At 44.4% G+C, this 7,213-nt stretch overlaps 2 pseudogenes; both read left to right on the forward strand.

Moving 5' to 3' along the window:
- The first annotated feature begins 1,787 nt into the window (after positions 1-1,787).
- On the forward strand, positions 1,788-1,896 carry LOC144820712 (5S ribosomal RNA; annotated as a pseudogene).
- Positions 1,897-6,022: 4,126 nt separating this feature from the next.
- Positions 6,023-6,141, forward strand: LOC144820828 (5S ribosomal RNA; annotated as a pseudogene).
- Positions 6,142-7,213: the final 1,072 nt, after the last annotated feature.

The following is a 7,213-nucleotide window of genomic DNA, read 5'->3' on the forward strand; positions in this document are numbered from 1 at the left end:
AATCTATTGAGTTGGACTGGGATTCGGTTGGGAGGTTCCGCATGACCCACGTCCCTCACTGCTGGTAATCAGGGACGGGCTGGATGGGTCCAGGAATGATAAGTTATTTCTTAAAACAGCCTTGATCGTGGCCAAGCGAGACATAGCGGCGGCTTGGATAAATCCAGAGCCACCTGATCTGAGGAGGTGGCGCAGAGGGGTGTATTGGTGCGTGACCCAGGAGAAAGCCCTGTACATGGCCAAGGGATGCAGCAAGAAGTACCATAGAGTGTGGGGGAAGTGGTTGGGTAATGTTGAGGGTTTCGGGAAACCTGCCTTTGTATTTTGCCTGTGTAGGACTTTTGGGGGTCGTGATTGGGGGTTGCATTGATCATGGGAATGTAATTCTTTTAATGACCTCTGTGTACTTTTTGATTTGTTCTATGTGTTTAAAACCAATAAAACTTGATTATCAAAAATAAAAAGAAGTCACTCCACTGTAGGATGGGTCATGGACATGAAACCAAAAGCAAAGGTAAGGAAGCACATTAGCACGTAGGTGCTGTCAGGAGTGGGGTCTCTGTCCCTCTCTACAATGCATCATATACTCAAAGTGGTGGTCAGCAAATGACCCATAATGCCTTTCTTCTCATAGACTTCACAATGGACTCGGTCACAAACATTTCCATAAGGTCGACTCCCTTCACGGCCTTCTCCACACATGCCCCTCTGTAGCAGCTCGTCCTTGGTCTTCTCTCCTTCTACCATGTGAAAACATATCCCTCCACCTTAACTCCTTCAGCCAAGCCAACTTTAACTCCTTTATTCCGCAACCTTGTATAATGGAACACTACCCCTACTCTTCACTTATATCGTTGTCCACCAGCATCGCAAAACATGAGACAGAAAGTATTCTATGAGATTCAGATGAGAATTAGAAAATTACTTTCAGAACGAAGGCACTCCAAGTGTATTATAAATTCAGACTTACAACTTAGGCTAAATGAATCAACTGATAACACTGACAGGAAATTATTAAGAACATTAGAACACGTCTTGTATCATTAGACTAAAGAAACATTTCGCACAATTAATACATCATTGAGTCATTTTTGATTAACTAATGAGGCTGAAGTCACATTGTTTACAATGGTCAGCAATCATTCTAAGCATCCATTACTGAGCCTTACATTGGAAAGTATTAAATTTCACAGAAACATGTTAATTGATTCACATTTCTACTAACATCTAATTCTCTCATAATGTTGGATAATATGCAAGTGAGTTATACAAATGGTTACATTGCACTCCTACCGAATACCACATGTAGGGTACAAACCCTCCACTCTTTCAACTTCATGCCTGCAGCCATACCACCCGGAAAGCAGCTGATCTCATCTGATATCAGAAATGAAGCAGGGTCTGGCGTGGTTACTACCTGGATAAGAGACCACCAGGAAATATCAGGTGTTGTATGCTTTCCATCCTTGTTTGTTTTGTTTTAGGTGAAGTGGGTGGCATGTCTGACTTGCTGACCAGCAATGAGTCTAATGAAATAAACTAAGATTCCAAACATCAGTGTTATGCATGCTTATGCCCATACCAAACTGATCTCGCCTGATCTCTTAAGTAAAGCAGGGTCCGACCTGGTTAGTATCTGGATGCGAGTTTGCCTGGGAATACCAGGTATTGTAGGCTTTTCACCTTTGTAGTTTGCTTTATGTGAAGTGGGTGGCTGTCTGACTTGCTATTGCCAGCATAGAAGTTAAATGAAAAATGTTAAGACCCCAAACGTCAGTGCTCTTCTTGCCTACAACCACACCATCCTTAAAGCACCTGATCTCACAAGTTAAGAAGGGTTGGGCCTGGTTAGTACCTGGATGGGAGACAACCTGGGAATACCAGGTGCTGTAGGCTTGTCATCCTTTTCTATTCCCTTTAGTTGAAGTGGGTGGCATGTCTGGCTAGCTATGGCCAGCACTGAATTCAAATTAAAAAAGCTAAGACCCCCAAACGTCAGTGAACTACGTATGGCCATACCACCCTGAAAGCACCTCATCTTGTCTGATCTCAGAAGTTAAGAACGGTTGGGTCTGGTTAGTAAATGGATGGGAAACAGCCTGGAAATGCCAGGTGCTGTAGGCGTTTCATCTTTGTTTATGTGAAGTGGGTGGTTTGTCTAAATTGCTATGCCCAGCTCTGAAGTCAAACGGAAAACACCTATGACCCCAAACGTCTGTGCTCTTCATGCCTACTTCAAAACCACTTTGGAAGCACCTGATCTCACAAATTAAGCAGGGTCGGGCCTGCTTAGTACTTGGATGGGAGAGCGCCTGGGAATAGCAGGTGGTATTGTCTTTTCATCTGTTATGTTTTTTGCTTTAAGTGAAGTGGTTAGCTTGTCTAAATTGCTATGGCCAGTACTGAAGTGGAATGAAAAAATGTAAGACCCCAAACATCCTTTCACCTCATTCCTAAGGCTATACCACACTGAAAGCACCTGCTCACGTCTGATCTTGTGATTTCAGAAGTTAAGAAGGGTCAGGTCTGGATAGTACTTGGATAGGAGACCGCCTGGGAATACCAGGTGCTGTAGGATTTCCATCTGTCTTTAAACTTTAGGTGAAGTGCACAGCATATTAAAGATCGAGGAAAAGAGCATACCATTGCCGGAAATTCCACTAGAGGCCTGGAAAAAAGCCATAAATAGACAGGTCTGCGAAATTTCTTTTGATCAGGATCTTGAATCACTTTGTTCTAGTCCCCACTTAGTCCCGCTGAACAGCTCCTATACTGTAGGCAACGCACAACCCTACCTAAGCGAGGCCCTGACACCACAAGCCCGAACCAAAATTCTCTCCATGAGACTATGTATACTAGGAATCACCAACTTTAACCCTGCATGGGCCTACAAGGGGAAATTCACAAACTGCAGAATGTGCTCCTACATGAGGAAATCCAGGTTACATCTCCTATGCTGCTGCCCCACCCTTAGGAACGAACGCCGATGACTTCTTCACCCAGTTTGTATCACCAAGGGAACCAAGACATGTAGCGAAGCATCCGCCTTGTGCTTTTCTAAAACAACCACGATGATCTTGGCGAGACTGGGGACATTTACTCATCAGATTAGGATTGCTTTAAAGGCCGCAAACGAACACAATCCAACCATGGTGCCCAGCACGGCACAAATAAGGGGGATCAAGCAGCTTTCCCTCAAACAAGTACAGAGCCTTGCACTTACTCACCCATCCTACTGAGACTGCACCATATATATGGCTCCCAATAGAAGGGACAAGGAGATTGGCCAACAGATTGATTACCAAGGTTCATGCAGGTGCCTCAGAAACTTTGTGGAAGGACTCATGTCAATGACCACCGGCACTGGCTGATCTAGTGGGCGCCGAGGGGAGGAGGGATGGTACAATCCACCAAATTTTATCTGATGCCTCTATACTTTTACTGTGACCATTCTTTTACCTGCTGGTTTTTATGGTTTTTACTGTAATTATTTTAATTAATTGTACAGTTAATAAATACATTCAAATGGTATGTGGCATGTCTGACTATCTATGGCCAGCACTGAAGTCGAATCAAAAAAGCTAAGACCCCAAACGTCAGGTGACTTCATTCCTATGGCCATACCACCCTGAAAGAACCTGATCTTGTCTGGTCTCCAAAATTAAGCAGTATAGAGACTGGTTAGTACATGTATGAGAGACCACATAGGTATACCAGGTGCTGTAGACTTTTAATCTTTTCTTTTCTTGCTTAGGTTAAGTGGGTAGAAAGTCTGGGTGCTGTGGCCAGCACTGAAGTTGAATGAAAAAAACTAGAAACCATCTGATCTCAGAAGTTAAGCAGGGTTGTGTCTGGTGAGTACTTGGATGGAAGACTGCCTGGGAATATCAGGTGCTGTAGGCTTTTCATCTTTTCTTTTGCTTTAGGTGAAGTGGGTGGCATGTCTAACTTGCTATGGCCAGCACCATAGTTGAATGAAAAAAGCTAACACCACAAACGTCAGTGCACTTTCTACCTATGGCCATACCACCCTTAAAGTACCTGATCTTGTTTGATCTCAGTAATTAAGCAGGGTCAAACCTGATTAGTACCTGGATGTGGGACCGACTTGGCATGCCAGGTGCTGCTGGCTTACCATCTTATTTTTTTTATTTAGGTTGAATTGGGTGGACAGTCTGACTTGCTACGGCCAGCACTGAAGTTAAATGAAAAATGCCGGAACCCCAAACTTCAGTGAACCCCTTGCCTACAGGCCATACCACTCTGAAAGCACCGATCTCAGAAATTAAGCATGGTCGGGCCTGGTTAGTACCGGAGGCCAACTGGGAATGCCAGGTGCTGTAGGCTTTTCTTCTTTTTTAATTTTTTTATTTACGTGAAGTGGGTGGCATGTCTGACTTGCTATGGCCAGCAATGAAGTCGAATGAAGAAGGCTAAGACATCAAATGTCAGTACACTTCATGCCTACAACATATCAACCTGAAAGCATCTGATTTTAGAAGTTAATGAGTATTGGTCCTGGTTAGTGCCTGGATGGGAGATTGCCTAGGAATACCAGGTGATGTAGGCTTTTCATCTTTTTTTTGCTTTAGGTGTAGTGGGTGGCATGTCTGACTTGTTGTGAAAATCACTGAAGTATAGGAAAAAAGGTAAGACACCAATAGTCAGTGCACTTCATGCCTACAACTATACCACACTGAAGCACCTGATCTCAGAAATTAAGCAGTGTCAGGCCTGGTTAGTAGCTGGATGGGAGACCGCCTGGGAATACCAGATGGTTTTTCTTTTCATCTTTTTTTTTCTTTGGGTGAACTGGGTGGGATGTCTGACTTGCTATGTTCAGCACTGAAATCAACTGAAAAAAGCTAAGACCCCAAACATCAGCGCATTTCATGCCTAAACCATATGTTATACCTTCTGTTAGCCCTTGTGTTCCCTTTTCCTCTCTCTATAATTTATTTCTTGTGCATGAAATCTTCCACCTTTTCTCTTCATGCTGACTTTCAGATTGTTGCTATGTTGCTTATTTGTGGCAATGGTTCTGATATCATCCTGTTGCATGCTATTGTTCCTATGTCATCCTTTGCTTGCCTCATACTTCATTACCATTCCATTTAGTGTTCTCTTGTAATTAATATAAAGAAAGGTGATGTGTTATACCTGCTGCTCAGCCAGTGTGACTGTAATGAGAGAATATTGGTGAGTAGAATGTTGGTGAGTGTGTCAATCAGTTGGTGGATGGCTTGAGCAACAGGAAGGCTGCTCCTGGTGGGTCTCTCTTATTCCCATCTTATCTAATAACTCTACTTAATCAATCAACATGGAAGTGAACCATCATTCCTTTACTACACAATACCACCCTGAAAGTACCAGATCTAAAAAATTAAACGGAGCCTGGCCTGGTTAGTACCTGGATGGAAGACTGCCTGGGAATACCAGGTTGTGTAGTCTTTTCACCTTTTTTTTAGCTTTAGGTGGAGTAGGTGGCATGTCTGACTTGCTATGGTCAGCACTGATGTTGAATGAAAAAGCAAAGACCCTAAACGCCAGTGCACTTTATGCCTATGACCATATGACCTTGAAAGTACCTGATCTCACATGATTTCAGATGCTAAGCAGTGTCAGGCCTGGTTAGTGCCTTGATGGTAGACCGCCTGGCAATACCAGGAGCTGTAGATTTTTCATCTTTTTTTATTTTTCCTTTTGGTGATATGGGTGGCATATTTGACTTGCTATGTTCAGCACCGAAGTCAATTTAAAAAAGGTAAGACCCTAAACGCCCATGCAATTCATGGCTATGGCCATACACACCTGAAAGCACCTGATCTCGTCTGATCTCAAAATTTAAGCAGTGTCGGGCATGGGTAGTACCTTGTTGGGAGACAGCCTGGAAATAGCAGGTGCTGTAGGCTTTTCATCTTTTTGGGGGGATTTAGGTGAAGTGGATGTCATGTCTGACTTGCTATGGCAAGCACTGAAGTCGAATGAAAATGCTAAAACCCCAAATGCCATTGTCCTTCATGGCTATGGCCATACTACTCTGAAAGCACTGGATCGCATCTGATCTCAGAAGTTAAGCAGTATTGGGCCTCGTTGGTACCTAGATGGGAGACCGCATGGAAACACCAGGTGTTGTAGGCTTTTCATCTCCCTTAAGGGTGGCATGTCTGACTTCCTATAGCCAGCACTGTAGATGAATAAAAAAAAGCCAAGAACACAAACCAGGGGCGGCTCCTCCATTATGACGGAGGAGCATCGCCACCCACTGAAAGCCAGCAGAGACAAGGACAAATAAAATGATAATAATGCTTTTTATATCATTTTATTTTGCGTCCTGCCAGCTGAACCGAGGGAGGGGCGTGGACAGCCACAGTGATGCTGCAGCCGCAGGACCAGGGAGGAGAGTGGAGTGGTGGGCACTGCTAAATGCACTTGAGGGTTTTGGCCAGCCCCAGAGGGCAGACAAAGCTGTTATGCGCACTTAGCCCTTCTTCACCTAGCTCTGTTATACAGCTGGAAGGAGAAACCACCACAGGCTCCGAGTCCACATCTGAGATGCATACTGAGGCCCTCAGACCAATGCCTGCACCACTCACATGCTGGGAATGCTATTCCCAGCATGTGAGCAGCGCTGGGATTTGGAGCTAGGAGCCTAAGCAGTGTGAACCAGGTTCCTGACATGAACGTGAGGATCGGCAGGAAGGTGGAGGCCATCGGGGAAAAGAAAGTGTAGTTTTATTTATTTTTTATGTGCCTTTCTTTGTGTTACCTCCCTCTCCCCGCCCCACCACTTCACAGTACCAGTGGCTGCATCTGCCCCAAACATCAGTGCACTTCATGCCTAGCACCATATCACCAAGAAAGCATCTGATCGTGTCAGATCTTAGAAGTTGAGTCTAGTTAGTACCTGAATGTGAGACAGCCTTGGTGTATCCGGTGTGTAGGCTTTTTATCTCTTCAATTTGTTTTTGCTTTAGGTGAAGTGGGTGGGATCTCTGACTTGCTATGTGCAGCACTCAAGTCGAACGAAAAAAGCTAGGACTTCAAATGTCAGTGGACATCATGCCTAAGGCCATCCCACCCTGAAAGCCCATGATCTAGTCTTATCTCACGAGTTAAGCAATGTCGGGCTAGGTTATTACCTAGATGGGAGACCGCCTGAGAATACCAGGTGCTGTAGGCTTTTGTACTCTTTTTGCTTTAGGTGAAGTGG

This window comes from Lissotriton helveticus, chromosome 2_1 (genome assembly GCF_964261635.1).
Source record: "Lissotriton helveticus chromosome 2_1, aLisHel1.1, whole genome shotgun sequence".
Classification (NCBI taxonomy): domain Eukaryota; kingdom Metazoa; phylum Chordata; class Amphibia; order Caudata; family Salamandridae; genus Lissotriton; species Lissotriton helveticus.